Source organism: Euwallacea similis, chromosome 26, assembly GCF_039881205.1.
Source record: "Euwallacea similis isolate ESF13 chromosome 26, ESF131.1, whole genome shotgun sequence".
NCBI classification, from domain to species: domain Eukaryota; kingdom Metazoa; phylum Arthropoda; class Insecta; order Coleoptera; family Curculionidae; genus Euwallacea; species Euwallacea similis.
This window is the reverse complement of record NC_089634.1, coordinates 2,808,795-2,836,184: the sequence shown is the minus strand read 5'-3', so window position 1 is coordinate 2,836,184 and position 27,390 is coordinate 2,808,795. Positions and strand designations below refer to the sequence as shown.

At 33.3% G+C, this 27,390-nt stretch overlaps 1 pseudogene; it reads right to left on the bottom strand.

The window, feature by feature from the left end:
• Positions 1-4,804: 4,804 nt before the first annotated feature.
• LOC136417156 (piggyBac transposable element-derived protein 4-like) lies at positions 4,805-6,460 on the bottom strand (annotated as a pseudogene).
• Between the last annotated feature and the right edge of the window lie 20,930 nt (positions 6,461-27,390).

Genomic DNA, 27,390 nt, shown 5'->3' with positions numbered 1-27,390 from the left:
TTTGTCTACTTATTGGTCTGGTACACCAATCATAATTTTACACCGCGTAGAGGACATTTCGAAGCACCTACTCAATTTTTTTCAGATTTCTAAAAAGGGTACTTGGCACCTAAAACCGAGAAAACCCGCCAACGAACCCTTGCATTTGAGTTTGATAATTTTCATAACATTATCAATTTTATTAAAGGAGTTATAAGTTACCCCTACAATAGATATAATAATTATATAAGTATATAAATGAAAAAAATGACCGACACACCAGATTGAAATCAACCTATTTTTAACTTCCGAGGGAAGTCAGCGACATTCGGTTTCTGAAAGTAAAGTATGAATGAAATTAAGTCGGATCCTAAGAAATTGTCGAAGACTTTAGTTATTCTATGTCACTGTCCTCTTGGACACCTACAAAACCATTACACTTATACATTTTATTTAAAAATTCGGCAAGTTTGATAATTCTGGCTAAATATCGGCCATGTGATAATATACAGGGTGTTTTTAAATTATGGTGCCAAATTGATATGGAAGGTAGATTACATCATTTTATTCCAGAAATTCTATATAAATGTGTGTCCAAAAATGCTTAATAAAAAAGATACAGGGCGTTTTATGATAGTTTGGAAAAACATATTTCTATTATTTTTTTCCAAAGGGCTTTTGTGATTTTATTGAAAGTTGGTACACAAGATGTGGCCGATGGGTGCAACAACTATTGATGAGTACATTATTTTTAGTTGCTATGGTAACCAAATAACAGGGGTGGCCTAGAAATTTTTTCGATAATTTTTTTTGTGCGTGGACAAAATGCATATTTGGTCAGTTTTTCTTAGAGTTTGTTTAAAAATACACAAAAAAGGTACTCTGGTTTAAAACCGATAACGTACTCTGTTTTCGAGAAAAATGACTAAGTATGAGGCACTGCAATCTGCTCATTTTATTTATTATTTTCTGTTGACAAAGTCAGTGGTTTAAATTAAAAAAATTATAAATAAAGAAACTAATAACAACAAAACATACTTAACAAGTGTCAATTTACAAATTGTTTGAAATGTCTTCCACCTCTACGAATACAAGCTCTGACTCTTTTGAGGAAGTTAAATTGTACTTTTTCTATACTTCTTTCGTTTTGTTTTATCTCCGCAAATACATCCTCAATTCTTTGCCTTAAAAAGTTTTCATTCGGGATTGGCCTACTATACACTTTCTCCTTTACATTACCCCATAGAAAAAATCTAAAGGATTTAGATCGAGGCTTCTTGGTGGCCATTTTTGCGAAGCATCATGTCCACGACCAATCCACTTAGTAGGAAAAGTATTATTTAAATGTCTTCTGACATTTATGGAGTAGTGGGCAGGAGCACCATCATGCATAAGCCATATTTTTTGACGTGTTTGCAAATCGATATGTTCCAATACTTCTGGAAGTTGGTGCGTCAAGAAGTTTAAATAATGACCACCATTTAAATTTTGAGGTAATTCAACAGGGCTCAAAATTTTAGTTCCTAAAATGCCCACCCAGAAATTTATTTTCAATTTATTTTGGGACTGAGTAACTACTGTTTCTCTGGGATTTTCTTCACTCCATTTATGATTATATCTTGAATTGAAAACTCCATTTTTTGTAAATGAAGCCTCATCTGTCAATAGTATATTTTTCGCAAAATCTGATTCACGTTATATTTTATGGAGAACCCAATTACAAAACGTTGTCCTTTTTTCAAAATCCGTTGGCAGCAGTTCTTGTACTTGTAATAGGTGGTACGGATATAAGAGTTGCTCTTTAGCTACTCTCCACACTACGGAATGCGGTATATTTTGCATAGCACCTATTCTTCTAGTACTTAACGTATTATCTTGTTCAAAATGCCTTAATATCTGCTCTTCATTTTCAACAGTTCTTGTTGTACGCGGTCTGTCAGCATTTTTGTTAATGTTTCTCAAACTTCCTGTCTCTCTAAGGCGAAGGTCAATTGAAACAAACAGTTTTCTTGAAGGAATTCTCCTATTAGGATATATCTCTTGATAATATCTTCTTGCTGCCCTTGAATTACTATCACATTTACCAAAAATTAAATGCATATCGGTAAGTTCTTGGAAAGTGTATCGTTCAGCCATTGCTATTAAAAAAAATTACAACATTTTTAGAAACGAGCAACATGACAGGGATCTAAAAGACTGACTTTGACAACAGAAAATAATAAAAAAGCATGGCAAGCTAGATATCCGGAACCTAAATGCAATGGTAGATGAGCAGTTTGCAGTGTCTCATGCTTAATCATTTTTCTCGAAAATAGAGTACGTTATCGGTTTTAAACCAGAGTACCTTTTTTGTGTATTTTTAAACAAACTCTAAGAAAAACTGACCAAATATGCATTTTGTCCACGCACAAAAAAAATTATCAAAATAATTTCTAGGCCACCGCTGTTATTTGGTTACCATAGCAACTAAAAATAATGTACTCATCAATAGTTGTTGCACCCATCGGCCACATGTTGTGTACCAACTTTCAATAAAATCACAAAAGCCCTTTGGAAAAAAATAATAGAAATATGTTTTTCCAAACTATCATAAAACGCCCTGTATCTTTTTTATTAAGCATTTTTGGACACACATTTATATAGAATTTCTGGAATAAAATGATGTAATCTACCTTCCATATCAATTTGGCACCATAATTTAGAAACACCCTGTATAATCGCGGCTATATGGGAACAGCAACCGACAGTTCGTTTGCCATTTGCACAATTACAGCAATATCTGCTTATACCAGATACTTTATTTTGTTCTGGAATATACTCTACAAAACAAATATACGACTTCCTATTGACATGTCGAGAATGACATTGCATTTTCAAAATATTGTTGCTTTTTTTTAAATAATTAATGTTGATTGAACCATCTTCATTTACTACTTCTGCTAGGTAAGATAGAGCTTGTAATAATTGATAAGACCCAGTGAATAGAATTTTAAGTTCAGATTCTGTCAGCTGAGGGAAATTATCTAAAACGTTCGAGGTTATCTGAACAAAAGGAACTTTTTTGCGAGCCCATCCCTCATTTTCAACTTCTATGGATAAAGTATTTTCAGTATCCACAAGAGATTTCATCCTTATCATTATTGCTTCGCTTGTATCTATATCAGATGTTAATCGTTCTCCAAACTGATTTTGCAAGAAAAAAGCAATTCTGAAGTAATTACCAATTTTGGGAATGATTTTATTATCTATCTTACGGTCCAATAAATGATACTTTTGTTTTAAGATTCCGTGTACGGCTTCAACTACCCATCGATATTTAGTCACCAATCTGGATTGATTCGATTCGGCACTGGTTAATTGCTTCCGTTTTCCTTTCAGAGCTGACATAGATACTACATAACCCTTGTTTTGTAAATATTCAACCACATCCCGAAATCTTCTATCAAGTATAAATATATCATTACCCCTCATTAAGTGGGATAATCCAGCATTTTCGTTTTCCATGATCGTTTTTAGAATTAGTGCATCATTCTCATTAGCTGTATAAGGACCGAGCATATCGACAATGTATCCGTTGGTTGTACATATAGTAAAGGGCTTGCATAAAGGTACTTTCTTCTGCCCTGAAAACGATTTCCTTTGATACTCATTGTTTGTGCTTTTCTGATGTCGGGCGTAAGTCCCGTCACATATTAACATTAAAGCAGTGTCAGTCTCATATAATTGTCTAGCTAATGGGCTCGTTTCAAGCATGATTTTTTCTTTTGAGGTGTGTTTACATCCAAACTGTTTTGATATAATATCCTGAATAAAAGCTTTCCTTACCGATTTTACATACTCGAATACAATCCATTTGTTTGATAATTGTAAAATGGATGCAACTAATTCATGTGAATTGCCCGTTTTCAGTTTAAACAAAAACGTAACTATTGCCTGCGTCGTGGTTCTATTGCAAGAATTTTTCAGGGACGTTAACATTTCCTTTCATTTTATGACATTTTCCCAATTTAAGCTCGTAAACAGTTTTAATTGTTCTTCTGGCATCGAAAAATCCGCAACCTTATCAAGAAGAGCTGCGTCACAGTTAACTGTTAATTTTTCCATTAGTTGAAAAAGCTCATCGCAATTAAGCTCTGAAATATTGGAATACACTTGAATCCGATTTAGATCTTCTATAAAAAATAAGTCATTAATCAAGTGACTTAGACAACATCGGTTGTCCGATGGAATAAAAATTCTTCTTTTCACATAACATTGGAAACGAGCTCTCTCGGGAATTGTAACAAAATTATTTGTACATACACGGATGATGCAATATCTGTGGGTTATCACAGTTCTATCTATTTCCATGCATCGGTTTGGCAGGAACATGCTGCTCATTAGTTGTTGAACATTTAGCTGTGACATCGCTGAAATCCTCAGGTGCGGAAGTATTTGAATCACTGTCATAAATGGAAACATCTACCTCACTTAACCTTTCGGAGGTCGCGCTTAAATCGAGACATAAAAGGTCGCACGCGGACTACTATTCCGCTATAGATTATAGATAAGATAGAATATAGATTTCAGTCCTAAACAGTTTGCTGTTCGACGAAAACACTTTTGTGCTTTCTTAACCAATTATTTATTAATTTTTAAACAGGAAATAAAATGTAGTATTCTATTATTGTTAAACATAAAAACTAAACAAATTATTCTACTATATAGCAAAAAATGAAGTGAAACTAATTCTAGAAAACGAATGTCTAATTCACTTTCTTCTTCTACAGCAGAACACTCATTACAAATATTTAGTGAGTGCTCTAAACATAAAAATTTTCTGCATTTAATACATGAAAATCGCGTAGGCCGATTTTTTTTTTCGGTCACAATAGACGCAACGACCACGGACATTCGCCGCCGCAGCAGCGGGTTCCGGATTGGCATGGATCCCCAAAATGCTTCTTATTCGTCGTTTCAAAATATTTGAAACATTTTGCGTTACACGGCGTCGAAGGTGGCCTTCTATTAGTTGGAATGATAATCGTCGTAGAAACTGACGTCTTCTAACGTTCCATGTCGAGTTATTGATGGAATATACGACGTATGAATTAATTCCTGCTACATTGAGAAGAGAATAAAATAGCACCATGGGCCATCTCCGAGTGTTTCTCGAAACATCATAAGCCGCACATAGTTTATCAACGCAGTCCACTCCACTTTTGGTGGCGTTATAATCCAATATTATTTCGGGTTTTCCTATGTTTTCGTCAATTTTGCCATCGTGATGTGTGCTCGATACCAACAGGACATTTTTATTTCTTTTTGAAATAAAAGATACAAGTGTAGCATGGTTATGAAAAGCAAACATGCTTGATAAATTAGGACGATTTGTAGGACGGGTAAACTCTTGCGGCAGCTCTCTCTTGTTCTTTCTTATTGTACCAATAAGAGTCAAGTTAAAATCCTTTTTCAAAATTTGAAGAAGTTCCATGCTGGTAAACCAGTTATCCACTGTGATATTTCTGCCAGTACCTTTTATCGGGTCGCAAAGCCTCATAACCACATCTTTTGGCGAATTACTAAATGAAATGGAAACTTCTGGTTGGCGACCAAGGTAAACCTCTAAATTCACGGTGAAAAATGTTTTTGAATCGACTAGGGCGAACACCTTAAGTCCATATCTAGCGGGCTTGCTAGGTATGTATTGCCGAAAGCTGCATTTTCCCCGGAAAGCTTCGAGCTTCTCATCAATGGTCACGTTCTCAAAAGGCACATATGCAGCTTTACATTTTAAGACAAAATCAGTAAAAACTTCCCTTATTGGAGCCAGTTTATCATACTGCTGTCTGTCGGATCGTGTGGTCCCATCATCAAATCTTAGATGCTGCATGAGGAAACGAAATCTTTGTTGAGGCATTGTCAGTCGAAACAGCTCCACTCCTGTCCCATTTTGTCCCACATTTCGTCGAGATTTAGTAGATTAGATTTTAGAACTCCAGATAAATACAGAAGTCCAATAAGTGCTTTAACTTCAAATAAATCAGTAAATTTTGCATTTTTTTCTCTTTGGTAATTATCTCGATTCCCTAGTATATGCTGATTTGTGTGAATTACAATATCGTTGAGAATTTTATCCGAAAAAAGTGACTAAAAATTTCTGATTCTTTTTTTACGTCTTTTAGACAAGTTTTGACACCTGGAAGATCTTTTATAAGATTTTCTTTTCGAGTCCTTCCATATCTTGCTATTGGATGTTTTGACCAAATTGTTGTTTTGTCTTTACCAGTGAAAGTAGGCCCCTGTATTGAAATTTCTTCACCACTTTCAGAATCGGAATATTCTTGTTCGGTGCTGCTATCAATACGTTGTGGTTCAACCAGATCTCCCAATCTTCCAAATCTTTGTCGTCATCGTCAAAAGTATCTTGTGGTATATCTTCCCACAAACACTCTTCCATAAGTTTTTTCAAATGGTTCTGTTCGTCTTCCCAAGAACACATCTAAAAAATTAATAGTCCGTAACATTTAGATGTCATTTTTGAAGAAAAAAACTAACTTACCTTATTTAGTAACACAATTTTAACTTAGTTGTATACTTTTATTAAACACAAAACTAATGCAAGGAAGGTCGTATGGGGAATTACCGTCCGCAATGAAGAAAGTACCGAGACGAAACGCACAAAATGACGTACAAAAGCGCATGCGCCACTATTAACGCATTTTATGAGACTACTGTGCAGCGCCACATCAACAGGTGACGCATCATGGAATTATTTTAAATATATTAATATTGCGGAGTGAGACTCCGCGCGCGACCCCTGAAAGTTTAAAGGATTACTATCAGTGCTATTTTTAGCTATATCGTTTTGAACTTCCACAACGGCCTTTTTTTTCTTATAAAAATAAATACGACATCATCCGCAAACGACGTTTCCCTCTTGTACGGGAATACAAAATACTTTTACATATGATGACACATCTTCAGGATTGCTGATAACTTTTGATTTTCCTTTCACTTTATTCACTGAACGAGAACAAATTGGACACTTTGCACTCCGAATGGATGTTGAAGTCGAAGGTAACGAATCCATAATTGAAAAAAAATTGAATTGTATTTAGTAGTTTTAATAGGAGATCTGTTTTCCGCCGAATACTTTCTCTGTCTGTTGTCGACCCAGGCCGTAAAATCTCCAAGCATCCCATATTTGCCAAGCTACATAAACAATTAAAAAAAAGGATCAACATTAATATACCTGTATATCCAAAGGTTTGAAATACCTAAAAATAACATATGTACACCCATATTATTCTGAAAATATTTATTATTATTAATTCTATATCGTTTTTGTACAAATACAAGTTTTTTCATTTCAAAGTATTATGGGGGTAGACAATAATACTATTTATACCATATACAACAAAGCACCAAGGCTACTATTTTGGAAACGTATATTGACTGTAAATAAGGTTCGTTGGCGGGTTTTCTCGGTTTTAGATGCCAAGTACCCTTTTTAGAAATCTGAAAAAAATTGAGTAGGTGCTTCGAAATTGTCCTCTACGCGGTGTAAAATTATGATTGGTGTACCAGACCAATAAGTAGACAAAAGTAATAAAAAACTTTTATTTTTTTCATTTTCAGTCCTTTGCCCTTACTTGAAAAATCTGAAAAAAAATGGTAACGTGGACAGAGGGTATGTTAGAAACATATATTTGAAACCACGTTGTACGATAAGCGGTTCCAGAGATATCGCAATTTAAAGTTTTTGCTTTTAACCCCTTCTCAACCCCAAACGGTGAGGCCTAGGAGATTGAAATTTTGGCAGGTAGGTTTTCGTAAACATATAGGAACCTTTGGTGAAAAATTCAACATGATATCTCTTGGGGCACATTTTGCGTACAAATTCTTACACCCCCTTTAGTGACTTCGATAGTAGCTTTATTCTTTGCTTCTGTTTGGAAAGCAATAACGAGGACAGACCACATTAGTAGTAGTTTTCATACTCCATATTTCTTTCTAGAACTCTCATTAAGGGTGGGCAATCCATGTAGTTCCCATTTTCTAAATAACATTAGAATGGGTTTATCATTCTTCATTTGTTTTAATAATTCAGTTTTGATGATGTCGTTAGGTACTATGTGTTTTACTTTTAATTTGATACTATTTATAGAAATTTTAAATTCAGTCTCGTTGGTGGTTGTGATCACACAATTATTATCGTTCCTGGATCTGATCAATTGTAAGTTATGTTTACCATACATACAGTATTGGCCATAAGTGAACAAACACATATATTTTTTTAAGTTAACATAATTAACTTTCTTAAAAACAGTTTCAAATTGAACCTTATTTTTTTGTGAATAGTATAATAAAAGCCCTTTTTAAAAATTAACAAATAATTCTATATTTCTTATCAATAAAAAAAAATCCATAAAATATCATTTTTTGCTTGGACAAAAGTGGATGAACAAAAATTAGAAATTTATTAAAAATTGTAAAAAAAATCTCAAAGTAAAAAAATTATATTTTCTTCTGATTTACTCAATCATTGCCTGTGTAATTATTTTGTGTAGTATCCTTTATTTGCAATAACATCTTGACATTTCTTTGGTATTGATTCTAAAAGTCTATCAATAACCGATAATTTCATCTGGACCCATTTTTCGCTTAAAGCTTGGAATATTTCATCCTGATTTTTGTAGTTTTTTGTTCTTATTTTACTATCTAAAATTTCCCGTAAATTTTCTATCGGGTTAAGTTCTGGGGACTGCGATGGCCATTTCATCATTACGAAAATGCTTTATTAACTGTGCTGAATGCTTATGGTCGTTATCTTGTTGGAAAATAAATTTTAATAGCATATTGTCTTCTACATAAGATAGCATTTGCTTTTGTACAATATCCTTGTAGACAAATCTATCCATTATTCCTTCAATGTGGTGTAACGGACCCATACCATATCCTGAGAAGCAGCCCCAAACCATTACTGATCTTCCACCATGCTTTAATGTTAGTTGAGTGTACTTTAGCATTAATCTGGTATTTGGTGGTCGCCATACGTCTTTGGTACCCTCAGATGAAATTAAATTAAATTTAGATTCATCGCTAAAACAGACTTGTTTCCACTGGCTTACAGTTCAATCTTTATGTGCCTTAGCAAATGATAATCGGGCCTTCACGTTTTTTTTGGAAAGCAAAGGTTTTTTCACAGACCTTCGCGAAAATAACTGAGCATCCACTAGCTTTCGTCTGATGGTTCTCGAACTTGCTGTGGGCATTCCAAATTCTTCAATTCGTGGAGTAATTTTTCTTGGCCAACCTGACTTTTTATTTGCCTCGACACTTCCACGTTGCTGATATTTTTTTATAATCATGCATACCACAGATCTGGTAAGACTAAATTGCTTAACAATATTTGCTTGGCGTTCACCATGCGCGTATGCTGCTACAACTCGTGATTTTAAGTCATCCGACAAATTAATACTTTTTGACATTGTGAAAATTAAATTGCGTTTATACATCTCAACATAAACGTATCACAAAAATATTGAAATAATAAATAATATCCTCCGAAAAAACTTATTTGTCCAAATAAACTGAAATAAACAAATATATTCATCCACTTTGGCCAAGCAAAAAAATTACATTTTATAGATTTTTTTTTGTTGATAAGAAATATGGAATTTCTTGTTAGTTTTTAAAAAAGGCTTTTATTATACTATTCACAAAAAATAAGGTTGAATTTGAAACCGTTTTTAAGGAAGTTAATTACGTTAACTTAAAAAAATATACAGGGTGTCCTCGAATCGCGTGGCCAAAATGTTACCGCAGATTATTTAAATAAAAATAAGTCGATTTAACTAAATTTGCCTCAGTCTAAAAGTTGATAATCACGAAGTTACAGGGTGTTAAAGTTGAAAAAATAAATCGCATTTTCTTTAATATCTTTCAATTCCTTTGAGTTAATTTCACGAAATTTCGTATCTGAGGGTGTTTTAGAATGCGAAATTCAAATTTATTAACCATTTAGTTGTATTTTGTAGAGGGCACCACAAGCGACCATTAGGACACATTTAAACCTCTGCAACTTTTTTGAGCCATAATGTATGTCATTTTGGCATTGAAAAATCTTTTTTCCTACCTTTTATACTTAGAAAAGGTATACTTTATTGAAGTCGCTAGAAGCAACGGTTTTTGAGAAAAACGCATAATTCTAATGCGCCGCACATCTGCGTTATCACTTTTAAGTAAATTTTTAAGTAAACTTAGTTGGCTATGTTTTTTAGTTGACATTTTAAATTTATTCCTCAAATATCAGTTTTTTCTTTCACTTCCTGTTGATTAATAGCCATGACTATGGCTAATAATTTCACTTATTCTGAAATGGTGGATATGCTGTTAATCTATGGACTTTGCCGTTGCAACGGTCAAAAAAGTATACGAGTTTACAAGGAAAAATATCCTTTTCGTAGAATTCCAAATCGGAAAACTATTATCATTATTTTTGTTTTATCTTTAGTAATAATTGTTTTTGAAAAACTTTAACACTTTTTTTTTGAACGGGAATAATTTTAAGTTAATTTACATGCATCATCAGCTTTACATGCGTTTTTCTCAGAAACCGTTGCTTCTAACGACTTCAATAAAGTATACCTTTTCTAAGTATAAAAGGTAAGAAAAAAGATTTTTCAATGCCAAAATGACATACATTATGGCTCAAAAAAGTTGTAGAGGTTTAAATGTGTCCTAATGGTCGCTTGTGGTGCCCTCTAGAAAATACAACTAAATGGTTAATAAATTTGAATTTCGCATTCTAAAACACCCTCAGATACGAAATTTCGTGAAATTAGCTCAAAGAAATCAAAAGATATTAAAGGAAATGCGATTTATTTTTTCAACTTTAACACCCTGTAACTCCGTGATTATCAACTTTTGGACTGAGGCAAATTTAATTAAATCGACTTATTTTTACTTAAATAATCTACAGTATCATTTTGGCCACGCAATTTGAGGACACCCTGTATGTGTTCATCCACTTATGGCCAATACTGTAGCTGGATGATAGTCCTGACAAATTCCCAAAAAATGACTGAGGGGAATCCGCATAAATAAAGTCCATCTGCGTTCACGCTAGGATTATCAGGAAAACTTCAACTGGCTACCTTCAAGTATTTAGAATCTTCCAGGTTGTAGCATAAGTAGCCTGGAGTTAAGCTGACTATTCCCGGATCTTTCACATGTTCGATTTCAATACCGTTTAATCATATATAATAGTGTCAAATAAAAATCCTCCTGCATTGTTAACCAATTGTACTTCTTCGTTGCCTTTAATCTTATTAAGTTTACCGTTAATGGATAATGCAGCATCATACAAAAGTATTCAAGATTCATTTCTGTTAATGGAGATGTCAATGATGTCATTGTTTTCAAAATATTTGGTAAATGGTAAGTAGGTTGGAAATTCTATATGGTTAATAGAATTATCTGTTAAGGGGCTTCTGTATAGATTTAAAATCTGGCTTGACCATATAGCCAATAGATTCGAGAAACAGTTTGTTTTCTAAAGTTAGGTTTCCAGCTAGTTTTTTACTCGAACGTTGGCGTTTGAATACTGAGTGAAATGAGATATCCCGACTTCTTTTATAGGGTTTATTAATTAAAACCATTTTTTCAATTCTAAACGTATAATTATTTCTTCACTTCTAAAATTGGCCAAATTAGAATTTTGGTCTAAGACTTTCAAAGTGATGTTACTGATTTTCGATCTGATGACTGAAAAATTTATTAAGTTTTTTGGTATTTTATCAATGAGAAATCCTAGATCAGAACTTATGGGAAATTTGTAAATCGTATGTGAAGGTTTATTATTGTAGTAAGTTCTTCGTGTTATATTAGTATCTATGTGAATTGTTCGAACTTTTACAATCTTCACGGGAAGGTCAGATTCATGTACTTTTTCACGCATTAAAATCCTTTTAGAGAATCTCAGAAGTGTAGCCAATGAATTTTCTTGCGTGAAGTCAATTAGCAAAATGTTTAAGAAATATTTCACATTTTAATCTATTATTGTTGGGTTTCAAAAAGAAAAAAGATTTTTTATTCTTTTTATGAATGATGTTATGGTCCACTGATCTTTGCTCTAATTGTGTTTGAAGATAATTATTAATATCTGTTATTTCATATGAGCCGGGTGGTATTTTTATACTGTAAATTTCCTTCTTATCAAGATCGCGATAATAGAAGATGTTGTTGTCTTCCTCGATATTTGGAATCAAATTATATGAATGGAAATCAATTAGACACAAACCGTATTGATAATTTGGATCTAATTCTATTGGAATAGGAAAATCTATAGACAGCGTTGATTGACAATCTCTTAAGGTGAATATTAAAGACATGACTAAAATTTATAAAGCAACTTTATTTAATTTACATAAAAATTTAATACACAAATGACCGCAATTGTAAGAATCGAAAATCTGATTCTGTTTTTTATTATAGAACACATTTGCATTTTTTCCAAAATAATCAGCAAGTTCAATTAATGATTTGAGATTTCCAAAACTGTTATAATAATTTACAGTATCACCACGTTTTGAGTAAGCTACCCAATGTGTACCATCATGTTCTGACGAATCAAAGTAAACTATGCCGTTCTCATTATATTTCATCGTCTTTGATAGTTCATTGTGTGTAAAGACTCCTCTAAAACATGGTAAACGTAATTTTTTGACATATTTCAAAATTTCATCATAGTTAGATAAAGCATGTGGAGGTAAATTTATTGGAAGTTTTTTCTTTTAAATAGTACAAATTCTTTTGAAGATTTTTAAGATAAAATTCTGAACCCTTTTTACCAATTTCTCGTTCAGTCATTGTCGTCGTCGACCCATCATGAATCATTTTGTTTATAGCATTTTTTATATCAATAATATTTTTAGCTACTGTGAGAAAGCATTTCCAGCAAGAGCTCCGAGAACCCCCAAAGCTGATAATATTGGTAGGAAAGGTAAAATCCCACCATACTTTTTTCTTTCAAAAGGGACAATGCGAGGAATTCGAATTTTCTATTTGCGTCCAGCTTTTTTTATTGCAGCACGAGCTGCTCGAAGATTAAGGAAAGAACTTTTTCTTAGCGTTTTGTCATTGTAGTCATCAATAGACCACTGATTCTCTTTCAGTAATTTTTGTAGAGACTTCGAAACAGGTCTAAGAATACTTTTATGGAATGATAATGGTGATTGTTTTTTGTTTTTACCCCCATTTCCACTTTTCTTTTTACTTTCATTGCGTAAATGACTAATCAAGCAGCACTTTTTTCATCAAATGAAGAATCTTTTGCTTTTACAAGTTCCCACGCTTGATGCTGCGACTCTTCATCAGCTTTATGCCTATCTATCAGTGCTTTATTCTCGTTATATGCAATATCGTATTCCTTGCACGCTTTATTCAACGAGTTAATTTCAACGTCTCCTCTGACTAAACGCTTTTTTAGATCGGTTCTAGGACCGCAGTAGTTATAACCAGGTAAATGTAGTTCCACAGATAATTTGTTTATTATAGAATTGATTAGTCCGAATCCGCTATGTTTACTGAATATTGACATCACCACAACTGAAAAAATTATGAATGTATTGGTATATACATGATGGTCCAATTGCTATGGGCCACTATTGCTATCTTCTAAACCATGAACGTTACAAGTTCGGTTAAATAAGACAAAAGTTGTCAAATTTGATGACAAGTTAAGATCTCGAGACACTGTTACCAAAATTTGTTCGGTCTCGGAAATATTGGGAAAAAACGAAATTTTGCCAAAAACATTTTTTGTAAATAAACTAAAAACTAAGGGTTTTAGAAAAAAAAATGTCTCATAAAATTTTATTGGTTTTTAAAATTCTATACATTAACGTTAAATTTTAAAAAATGGCACTTTTAGTTTCTGAGATATCGACACTAACTTCAATTTTTAAAATGCGGACCTGGATTTTTTTTTGTTATTTTAAATGCATATTTTATCCTAATTTCACTGATGTATCACATGTTTACATTTGCCGACGTTTCGTTAAAAAAATGTATCACTAGGGTTTATTCCTTAAAAAATACGAGTCCGACCTTAGATTTGAGTTATAAATTACATGTAGGCACACTTGTTACAAATAATTACAACTCTTTAGAATATCCCCCATTACTTTGAAAACATTTTCTAGCATTTTTTATAACTCTTTTTTGTAAATTATTTAACATAATAGACGTCAGTTTTTCACAGGCGGTTCGAATTTTAAAAATAAAGTTATCCAAATCTACGGGGGGTGTTTGATAGACCTGATCTTTAATAAAACTCCACACCGAAAAATCCATGGGCTTGATATCTGGTGATCGAGGTGGCCCGCTTATAGGACCATTGTTTTCAATCCAAGCATTGGGTTTTCAGGTATTTAGATATCTAGTGCAGCGACGATGACAATGTGCTGGAGCACCATCTTGTTGAAAATACTTAAAATTTCGTAACATATTAAGGCGAAAATCATCTAAAAGTTCTTGTAAGGTGTCTTGTAAAAAATCTAAATATCTAGCTCCAGTCAGATGCTTATGAAAAAAATATGGATCCACAGGTTTTTTGTCTAAAATTTCCAGCTACACATTTACGTTAAATCTCTCCTGGAATACCGTTTCTCGATGAATATGCCGATTTTGTTAGGACCAGTAGTAGTTGATGTTTGGATCGAACCATCCATTGTTGTAGAAACGACATTCATCAGACCACAAAATCGTTTTACAAAAATTGACATCTTGCCTTTTTTTGTTTATTAACCATCTACAAAATATTCGCCTTCGTCGGTAGTCTTCAGGCCTCAAATGTTGTACTTTGTGGCAACGATAGGGTTTAAATTTATTATTCATTTAAACTCAAAATTTATTGCATTATTTGGCTAGCTATAACACACCTCCTTCGAAAATTTTGAGCTTACTAAATTCAGTTCCCGTCGCCGCTACACCACAGATCGTACCAAATGCGCGACGTGGATGCGCGTTCATAGACATTGAACGTTACAATATACATATATAAATATAGACACTAATCGTCTCCGCAATCTGTATATAGATATAAAAACTAATTGTCTCCGCAATCTGTATAATATAGCGTAGTATTAGTTTTCAATTCATAAAACATGGAAGTAGTTGCACAAGACTTAGATTTGTCAATAATAAATTTAGATTTTAGTGACACATGTACAAATGTGAAACATAGCAAATTACTTCCAAATTATTTTTGCGGAATAATTTGCGGTCCAAATGGAAGCGGAAAAACGAATGTCATTTTAAATTTATTATTTAATGTGAATGGACTACGTTTTGAAAATATTTATGTTTATTCAAAATTTTTATTTCAACCTAAATAAATTTTATTGGAGAATGTTTTAAAACAAATACAAGGAATTGGGTATTTTCCTTACACTAATAACAATGAATTGGTGGACCCCCAAGAAGCAAACAAAAATTCTATATTCATATTTGATGATATTGCTTGCGAGAAACAAGAGAAAATTCGTACATATTTTTCAATGGGTAGACATAGTGACATTGATGTCGTCTATCTTTGTCAAACCTATTCTTAAATTCCTAAACAGTTAATTTGCGACAACTGTAATGTCTTAATATTATTGAAATAAGATGACATCAATTTAAGACGTATTTTTGACGAACATATATCTCCAGATATGTCATATGAAATGTTCAAAACTATATGTTTTGAATGTTGAAATAGAAACAAATTTGGAACGATAGTTATAGTAAAGGATTTCGATTTACAAAATGGTCGATACCGAGAAGGTTTTGATAAATAAATAAAAGTGTAGGACAATTCCAGCCTATATTATTCAAAATAATGAAACTGTTGAGTAAAATAGAGGTCGATCGTAAAAAAACGAAATAGCGTTAAAATTGGGTCTTTCCGAAGAGGATGCTACTTTAAATAAACTCGTTAAACCAATTACGACACCGCTTAACTTGATTGTTGGTAAAAAACGACAACAATAACTGTATGAACGAGAGAAAATTAAAGCAGAACAAAAAAGGTTTCGAGAAAGATAAACAAGAAAAGTCAGAAACAGCCTTACAGAGTTTACAATTTTTACCACTGAGGCAAATAGCAGCAACCTCAGAAGACCCCAGCGATGATTCATTATACGAAGAATATGATTTCGATGATGCTATGTCTGATAATAACAGTATGTCTAGAGAAGCCCTTGACCAATATCTCGAATAGTATCCAGAAATAGCAAAAAAATATATTTATCAACATTTGGAATCTTCACCTGATTTAGATGTGACGTATGGTCCAAAATATAACAAAGATGTAGGGTAAACGGTATAGTTATTGAACAATTAAGGAACGTTTTTTTATTCAATAACTTGATAAAAATTTATTTTTTAAACTACAGATACCACCAATGTACGAAAGTATCGTAAATAGATGGGTATTCCAATATTATTATCGAAAACACAAAACAACAAAATTGAAAAAAATTAGGCATCATTAAACTTTTATGTTCAAAAAGTACAGTTATTGGACAAATTATAATAGTTAATAGACGAATTAATTATAGTTATTGGACATTTAGTTCCTCAAGTTTAATTCTTCCGAGTCTTCTTAATCTGTCTCATTACTTTCTTCACGTGTTTCCGTGTAGCATAAATTACACAAATAATCATCTTCATCATCTGGAAAGTGGTCTCTATGTGACACAGAAACACATGATCGATGAAAATTCTTCTGACAAGTATCGCAAGTCAACCTGTTTCTTTTTATTAACTTCAAAGATTTGCTACATTTTTGCCTGTATTTCTGGCTGTTTTGTAGTTTAGTTTTCTCCATTAATTGTTGTTGTTTTTTCTCTGCGCGCTTTCTTTTTCTATCTTCTTTCGCTTCTTACTTTTGCTGTTTTAAAGCATGGTTGGATTCAAACATTTGTTGAAACTTTTCTGATGTCAAAACACAAGGCGTTCTCTCAGTTTATCGTTTATATTTTCGTTTCGGAGAATTTGGCCACATTCGAGAAGGGGAAAGGGTTACATTAATTTTCGATGCTTCCTCAAGTGGGACGTCTGGTTTTGTAAGTGTTACCACTAAATGAGAGACAAGTGCAGAACTAGAGGCCGAAAATTGTGATTTTTGATCAATGATTGTGGGGATGAAAATGGAATTAGAGTTGTTGTTGCGATTCGTTCGATATTAAACCCTTCTTCTGTAGCTACCTCATTAGTAATTGCATTCATTTCAACATTCGTATCTCTTATTTGTCCGTTTTCCAGAGATTCTGACAAAAAATTATCAAAATTACTGGGTAATACTTTTTGGAAATGTTTCCAAATTAAGTGTAATTTTTTGAAATTTTCGTCGTCGATTTCTTGAAACGAATTATTACTCTCAAATTTCGTAATAAGATCTGGGCCTACCACTTCAACAAATTCATTGTAAATTAGCGTCTCTCCTCGCTCTGTTCATTTTCTTCGTTCTGTTTATTTACATTTTATTTTTTCGATCCAAGACACCGAATGTAATCCACTGCATCTGGGTTAAAGAGGCATAATCCATATAGTCAAAATCCATTTCGGATTGTATCAGATTTAATGCTATCAATGAGGTTTTCTAATATAGGTGCAATGTTAAGTTTATTTATTAATTCCCCTGGATTTTCTCAATAGAATTGTCTTGTAGTTTTTCGCCAGGTGGCTTTCAATGGATTAAAAGTCACGACATCTGCGAGCTGCAAAATCCTAGTTGAATTCGGGTATAAAGCTATAAGCACAATTTGCAATTAACTGCATAAAATGCTCAAGTCGTAAGTTATATGAGACTTATGCTCATCAACAAAGAGTATCATGGGAAACGTCGCCTTGTTCTCTACTAAATATGGATAGAAAACGTTTGCTATGTATTCATAAAACACCTCAGCAGTCATCCATCTGTTAACGTTTCTTGCAACACCCCATTCCAGCAGAACAGTACGAGCAATTTTCTCAGGAATTCTAAATAAGGGTACACAATCATTGGGGGACAAGTTTTTCCATCAGCGGAGAAAGAAAACATTACAGTAATATTTTCTTTTGAAGAACCTTTCTCGATGCTGTAAACATTTTTTGTTCCCGTTTCAGCCAATACATAACCTGTAGATGGACACATTTGAAATCCTATTTCATCCTCGTTATAAACACGGGAAGGGTACTTGAGTACATCCGTCAAGTTTTGCTCTTCGAAGTATTCTTTGATTTCGGCGAACCACTTTCTTATATTCGATTCCGTTACACAGGAGCTAGCCGATGAAACCATTTCGCTTTGCCTATTTGAGATTTGAGGATTTCGACGAAGAAAAGCCTTCATTCATCTTATACCGGGATGATTATTTTTGAAAGGATTTGGTCTAGGATTTGCTTCTAAAAATGTTTGAACACTTGAGATAACATCTTCCATTTTCCTCGAAAATCCTCTTTTTTCTAATTCCGAAATCCACAAAACTAAACGATGTTCTTCTTCATTTGTTGAAATAGGCAAAGGCCCATAACTGCTTTTACGATGCGGATTTTTGAGTTTGAAGTGAATCATGAATTTTGGAATCTTATATTTTATTGAAACCGCTCTGAAGGTTGTTCTTTTTTCTTGTAACTCTTCCAGAGCCATTTCAAGTTGAACCAAATTATATTTGGCACGTTTCGGCATTTCCAATGATTTACTTATTTTAAATAAATATCTGTCCAACTCGGCGTCCAATAATTATCTATAAATGACAAAACCCAAAATCAATGATTGGACAGCATGTCCAATAACTGAAAGTTGTACCTGTTGTACATACATATGTTGGACAAGGTGATACAACTCCTAAGATGAAAATATGTGGGTAAATCTGTAAAAAATACTAAATTGGAAGGATCTAAATTATTGTGGAAATGTTAAAACAGTTCAAATTGCGATCGAAATTCAATAAATTGTTGCTTTTAAAATGATTACTTCTTATCAAAATCTTACCTTGTATGCAGCACACTATGCACTCCAATATTATACTTACAGTAACTTTTCTTATAAAGCATTCCTGGTGAATCCCCTTTATTTCTCGGCAGAAATTTAAACAATCTCGCCATCTCTTAGTAAAATATTCAATTATTACTACATTTGTGCTTATTACAGATATCTAAATCAAATCTGTCCAATAATTGTCAATGTCCAATAACTATATCGTTTACCCTATATCTGAGTCAGATGCTATAGCATCATTTCAAGAATATTATCACTTAAATGTTGATGGAGAATTGAATAAAGAAACTATGGAAATTATGGAGCAACTATGTTGTGGTATGTCTGATTTAGAAAAATCCTTAGATTTTTTCATTAGTTAAAATAAGTGATTAAGAAAAAAATAACTTGGTATGTTACACATCATAGTTACTCATCAAATACCGTAAAAGAAATTATTGAGAAGGCTTTCGACGTTTGGGTTCAAGTTACCGATTTGGAGTTTGAAAACAACATAAAACATCCTGACATATTTATATCATTTTACTCCTATAACCACTCTATGAATAATAGATGTATAAAATAATATTGTAAATCTGTTTTTGATGGATTTGGAGGAACATTAGCACATGCATTCTCTCCTACAAAAGATAATGTTTGCATTGAATTACATCTGATCGGGGCAAGTTTGCGTTTCGCTTGCTGTCTCACCCCAAACACAAGGGGGGCACAGTTGATTGGCAGTGCCGAGGTGAACTGTATCTCTTTTGTTTCGATGTTATTGTTATTCGAAGGACCACAGTTTATTTGGCGCTGAACCAATGTAAAACAAAACACACTTGATGACAAAACACTTATTTTTTATTTTACTAACTGTCCAACACTATTGCACAGGTGACAAAGGTCATAACGAAGTGTAAAATTAGGGTAAACTAGAAAACCCCAAGCGACCACCGATTATCAAGAACTTTTGACGATCGGGAGTTTTTTGGGACAGGGCAAATGTTGTGTTTTAAATGAGAGCCGTATTGAGGTCCTACTGAGGTTGTAGGAGTATATAAAGAAAGTTGGAGAGGTGTTGAAGAGGCCTTGTGTGTTGTGTGAGAGACTATATGAGACTGTTTTAGACCGACTCAAAAACTTAATTTTCCCACCGAATATGAACCTTATCTTATCCATATTTTTACCACCTCATAGTCATACCAATTAGTGTGAATTATTAGTGCAGGGGAAAGGATTGCTTATCAATACGGTGCCATGAAGGTATGAGAAAAATGATGGGTGAGAAGAGTTATGAGCGTGGGAAGAGTGCGGAATGTGTATGCATTTCGATAATGTAAACACTGCCCTTAAGGGTGATTAAGAAGGGTTTACGTTGGCAAAGAAAGAAATTTATTATTAGGTGAAGATGTTGGGGATTTTCCCAACAACATCATAAAGTTCCATGAAGTCCTCCAAGCTCACGACACCATAATCGCCCCTGCTGACTAAAGCATATTTTAATTATAAATAGCGATAAGACTATTGTAGACAGGATTATTACTGTTATTATTATACTGCTGTTAATCCGGTCGTTAGTGCTAGTACAATATTGTCGAAATAAATAGTTGAAAGTGATTAACTTCGAAATGTTTGTTTTTTTAAAAAGTGATCTCCCATATCTGGAGATATAACTACTGAGATTCACATAGATAAATCGGAGAAATTGTACTTTGGATTGAATAATAATGTACCTCAAGATCAAGTAAGCTTGTTGTAGATTTGGACTCACAAAATAGGTCACGTTTTAGGTTTGGGTCACTCAGGTGTGAAAACCTCTATTATGTATTCTATACAAGGTATTCCGTATCGTTATGTTCATATTTTGGGATCGTAAAGTACACTTCTTTTCGAGTAAAAAAACGCATTTTTATTTATTTCAAAATTACACGCCTATGAATTATTGGCAGATTAGATAATAAAAATTCATCCTAAAGTAAAGAAAAACTACTGCATTTTTTGCACAAAAAAAACATTAAAAATGGATTTATGACGAATAAGGCTGTTAGTTCTTTTAGTAAATGTCGAAACATTAAAATAAAATAAACTGAAATAAACAAATTTTTCAAATTTCTGCTAAAGTTGCTTTTTTGAATTAAGAATTATTGACATACAGTTGTCATAAGTTTCAGTTCTAATAGTAGTTTTTTGTTAAATGCAAACGTTTTGTTTGTTCAAAATGCCTTACCGATTTTCTTCTAAAAGAGTATGTCAACATGCTTTTTGTGTATGGCTATTGTAACGGCAGTGCACGTCAAGCAGTTATTGAATACTGACATCGGATTCCAAATAGGCGCATTCCTCATTACAGAACGTTTTTGGAAGTACACAGACAATTTCGGGAATGCGGACTACGTAACTATCTTTTCGATCGGGGAGTGAATTTACCAACAGACTTGGATCAACAAGTATTAGATACTGTTGAAAGGGATTCAACTATCAGTGTACGTCGAATCTCTAGACAACTTGGAGTGTCGCGAAAGACTGGAGAATTTTAAAACGTAAAGGCTTATATCCGTATCATTACCGTAAGGGGCAAAGTTTGCTTGAGGCAGACCACTATGCTCGTCTAGTTTATTCTCTACCAGGATATTAAGACAGTCACGGCTTAATTGTAATTTCTGCAGAACAGTCCTCTGGAGAGATGAAGCTACATTCACAAGAAGTGGTATTACAAATCTGAGAAATCTACATAGGTGAACATTAGAAAATCCCAAAGCTATATGCCCATCTAACTTTCAACATGAATTCTCAGTTAACGTTTGGGCTGCCCTAATCGATGACTTGTTGAATGGTCCTGTCGTTCTTTCTGCGAGGTTAAATGCGGATAATTACTTTCATTTTCTTATTAACGAACTGCAAGGACTTTTAGAGGATGTCCCACTGAATGTTCGCCTAAACATGTGGTTTCAAATGGATGGGGCACCACCACATTTCGGAATTGCTGTCCGAAATTGGGTTACCGTCAATTATCCAAGATGAATTGGTCGAGGTGGTCTTGTTGCCTGGCCACCTAGATCACCCGATCACAATCTCCTTGATTTTTATTTATTGGGGTACATGAAAGATTTAGTCTAGGCTCAAGTTTCCAATACAAGAGAAGAATTATTGCAGCGTATTCAGCAGGCTGCCGAACAACCACGACAAAACAAGCGCCAAATACAGATAACTACTTCATCTCTTGGATTACGGGCACAAGTCTGCATTCAACAAGGAGGTGGACATTTTGAAAATGTTATTAACTGACCTTATCTTAAATAAATCATTTTTTCTATACTTTAAGATGAATTTTTATTAGTTATTATCTACCAATAATTCATAGGCGTGTAACTTTGAAACAAATAAAAATGGATATACAAGTTTTGCGTTTTTTTACTCCAAAAAGAAGTGTACTTTACGCTCCCAAAATATGAACATAACGATACGGGACACATTGTATACAGGGTGTCCGGAAACTCCGTCGCCAAACTTCAAGGAGGGAATTTTCTTCTAAAATTATGAAGAAAAGTTTGTATGGACCCCTGTCCGAAAATCCTTCCCAAAGGCGTTACAGCCACTCAAAGGTGACGCTCAAATTGTGGTTTTTCTCTAACTTCTCCGGAATCACTTTAAACAAAAGTTCCTATTTTGATACACTAATTTCTAATATGATTTGCTACACATCTGAACTAAAAAAAGAGCTTGCATGATACACAGGGTGTTCTCCACCGGCGGTGTCACAAGAATTTTTTTTCATATCTTTCTTCATTTGCACTAATTAGCCATTTTCCGTTCAGATTATAATTTTACGACATTTTTAGCGTTAAAAAGGTACTCTTGCCTCATGTCATTAAAATCAACCATTGAGGCGGAAAACGACTTTAAAAAATTATTGCCCCTACCATACTCAGTGGAACATCCCATAAATAAACAAATAAACACTCAAATGGTACAAAAAATTATTTTATTATTTATGTTTTACAGTACGCAATAAAAAATCGAAATCTAAATAAAAAAAACAAAAATCAAAATTACAATAAGTGTTCGAAATGACCGTCACTCATATCGATGCAATCCACTAAACGATTCCATAAGGATGATCGTACTCGTTCAAATATCCCTGGCCTGTTTTAAATTATGTCGCATTGTTCCATTATTCTTTGTTCAAGATGGACTTCATTTTCGATTGGCCCCGAATAAATAAGCTGTTTCAAAAAGCCCCACAAGAAGTAGTCTAAAGGATTGAGATCTGGTAAACGAGGTGGCTATGATACAGGTCCACCTCGTCCTATCCATCGTCCATGGTAATTATTAGTTAAATGCTCTTGTACCTGAATAATAAAGTGAGAAGGGCGCCATCGTACATAAACCAATGTTGAAGTCTAAGCTCCAGGTTCACGTCATCGAGTAGACTTGGAAGCTCGTTTTGTAAAAAGTTTAAATAGTTTGCACCATTTAATCATCGTGGTATCATAAATCGCCCAATCAAATGGTTGCTCAAAATTCTAGCCCCTACATTTACAAAAAATGTATTCTGAAATTCGCCTTCGAAAACCGCATGGGGATTTTCATCAGTCCATAGATGATTATTATGGAAATTAACGATACTTTCTCGAGTAAAATCTGCTTCGTTCGTAAATAAGATTTGTTCAAAGAAATGATGATTCAGTCGACATTTCCTTTACATCGATTTGCAAAACTCAAGTCTAGGTTGAAAATCTTCAGGTTTTAGAGCTAATACACGTTATAAGTGATAAGATTTAAGTTGTTGTTCATGAAGTACTTCCCAAACACTACTCCTAGGTATGTTTTCTCTTAAAGATATTTTTCTGGTACTAATCTCCAAGTTCCTTGTACAATATCCAAAATCCTTTTTCCTGCTTCAGGATTCCAAATATTACGGGGTCTCCCACAATCTCTTCTGTTAAGAACAAAAGTACCATGCTCTATTAGACGCTGATGCAAAGTAGAAAATAAATCCTTGTAAGGAATTTGTCGATTGGGAAATGCTCCTTGATACAGTTTACGAGTTTCTCTAGCACAACCATTCGCTTTTCCATACATTATATGCATGTCACACATTTCAGAATTATTATATTCTGGCATTTTGTAAAATTTAAAAGAAAACTATTAATTTGATTAACCTGTAACCACACACGTGATGTTTTCATCAAATTTTAACATATGTGACATCTCTCAGACGTATTTGTTTTTTAGGTTTAAAAAAAACAAACAATATTTTATATATTATTAACATTAGGGGTTATTATAGATCTACTAATTACAAAATTAAGTACTTTAAATGATTTTAAATAAAAAAAAAACGTTTTATTTTTAAGTGAAACTTGATATTAAATTGTAAAAATAGCTTGTTTTTGATATGTAGGCTTAAAACACAAAATTTCTGGAGTAAAAAAAACAAACTTATATTTATTTTTAATTCATAAAATATAAAGGGTGTCCGTTTTACGAGCTTAACCATGAGGATCTCGGTTATTTAAAGAGATACGAGGTCGGTTAAAATAGGGCAAAGTTGGGCATTTTGGAGCTTTGTAAGATGCCGTTTGAAGAATTACAAAATTCCGATTACTTCCGGAAATACAAGGGAAAATACGAAATTTTGAAAAAAGGTTTTTATTTTTTTCTGGACTTATTTGAAGAGATAATTGAAAATGGCTAACACATTGTCGTAGCCACTTCTTCTCCTCTATAACATGGCGGTTCCAAATTTGGAATTCGACGTTTCGATTTTCCGGAACCAACATCAACTTTATTTTTTCTTATGGGCGCCATCTTGGATTTTTATATTTTTAAATTCAGTTTTTTTTTCTCGTTACGATGATGTATTACATGTTAAAATTCGGACTTGCAGTTTGGTGGAAATATCAAAAATCCTGTTTCTGCAAAGAATGCCTTGGAAATAACATACATGCTTTTTTTTCGATAAACAAATTTATGACATTCCGGCTGACTTTCTCTTAACGTCGTAGACATTTATAAATTTGGTACAATATCATATTAAAATGCCTTTTTCAAGTGAAGAAAAACGAGATATGCTAGAAATTTATTACGCCTCACATAGAAATGTACAAATTACTTCGGAAACATGTCTGCAACGGTATCCAGAAAGACAGCACCAGGAAAAAATTATTTTCTGTCTCTTCATCGAAATTTAGCCGAGTTTGGAGCATTTTCTAAGTCTAGAAGACGAGTTAATCCACCGAATGATGTATCACATGTTTTTTTTATAAGAGATGCTCAAAGGTTTCGCCCTCAATTTCCAAACACAGTCGCATGCGTCTTGTTAGGTTCTGCAGTGATTCCCAAGGCACTCTTTGCAGAAACAGGATTTTTGATATTTCCACCAAACTGCAAGTCCGAATTTTAACATGTAATACATCATCGTAACGAGAAAAAAAACTGAATTTAAAAATGTAAAAATCCAAGATGGCGCCCATAAGAAAAAACAAAGTTGATGTTGGTTCCGGAAAATCGAAACGTCGAATTTCAAATTTGGAACCGCCATGTTATAGAGGAGAAAAAGTGGCTACGACAATGTGTTAGCCATTTTCAGTTATCTCTTCAAATAAGTCCAGAAAAAAATTAAAACCTTTTTTCAAAATTTCATATTTTCCTTTGTATTTCCGGAAGTAATCGGAATTTTGTAATTCTTCAAACGGCATCTTACAAAGCTCCAAAATACCCAACTTTGCCCTATTTTAACCGACCTCGTATCTCTTTAAATAACCGAGATCCCCATGGTTAAGTTCGTAAAACGGACACCCAGTATCTACAGGGTGTTCCAAATCAAAGTGCAAATATTTTAACCATAGATTCTACTAATGAAATTAACAAACACATATTTTTTGTTTTTGTCCAAAATTCTGTTGTTTAAGCTCGAAGGCTCTTTGAATATGGGGCCCCATTTGGATAAAATAAGTTATTTTGGAAGAACCCTTCAACGGATTATTATGAAATTTGGTATCCCAATATTTTTTTATCGTACCAATTCAAAAATAAAAATATAACAAATACAGTTTTGCCATAACATAGATATAAGGGCCAGATTATGAGTACAGGGGCCCATATTTATTTAACAGTTAAATGTTTTAATCAAGCAGATACATTACTTGGTTTTACCTTTTATTTAGAACCTTTTTTATCTCTTGTTGATCTTTCGAAGAATGCGTCGTTTTTTCGTAGTAGTTACTTTAAAGTATTTATTACATATCTTAATCGAGTTACATTGTATCTGTCTAAAGTTATTTATTTAATTATTTAAAACAAAATACCATAGAAACGAAGAATGAAATTGTGCATTATAAAAATTGTTCAAAGTGACCTCCATGTTGTTCAATACATTGACGAAGATGTATTTCCAAATGATTAACAGCTGCACGTAAAACATGAGGTAAGGTTTTTAGCTCTTGTGCAGTTATAAATATTCTTTCCTGGAGTTCATCCGCTGAATTCACTGATGTTGCATGCAATTTTTGTTTTAAGTGTCCATATAAATAATAATCTATCGGATTGAAGTCCGGTGACCTGGCTGGCCAGATTCTAGCCGCTTCAGCACCTCTAACAATCCATCTGTTTGAAAAGTAATTTTGTAGCCAGTTTCTAACTTGAACAGAATAATGTGGTGGTGCACCATCTTGTAAAAATTCCCTTTTTTTCTATGAGTCAATGGGATATCTTCAAGTAGTCTAATAAAATCATTTTGTAAAAATCTTAAGTATTCTTCTCCGTGTAATCACGATGGTAAAATGTACGGTCCAATTAAAAATTTATTCATAATACCAATCCACAAGTTGGCGGAAATTTCATGTTGAAATTTTTCAATTATTACAAAATGAGGATTTTCAGTAGTCCATTCATACATATTATGCATGTTGAATACTCCGCATCTCGTAAATAAAGCTTCATCGATGTAAAGAATACACCTTAGAAATTTTCTATTTGTTTCGAGTTTTTCTATAATTTGTCGACAAAATACAACACGTCGTGGAAAATCATCTTCGAGGAGTTCCTGGATTTTCTTTAAATGATAAGGGTGATACTTTTCTTAACATAACATTCTTTGAATACTACTTTTTGTGATCATAAAGTTACGTTCAGTATTTCTTAAACTACTAGTTTTATTATCTTCAAAATAATTGATTATTTCTTGCTCATCTTCTGCGCCATAATGCCTAATATCATGATTTTCTCTTCGTTGAGGAGCGAAACTACCAAATTCCCTCAATTTGATATGAATATTTGAAAATGTTATTGCATTTGGAAGTCGTCGATTAGGAAATCGCTGATGGTAGAGAACTCTTGTTCTATGATCGTTTTGTCTGCAATCACCATAAATCAAGTGAATATCAGCATACTCGGTATTAGTAAACGGAAACGCCATC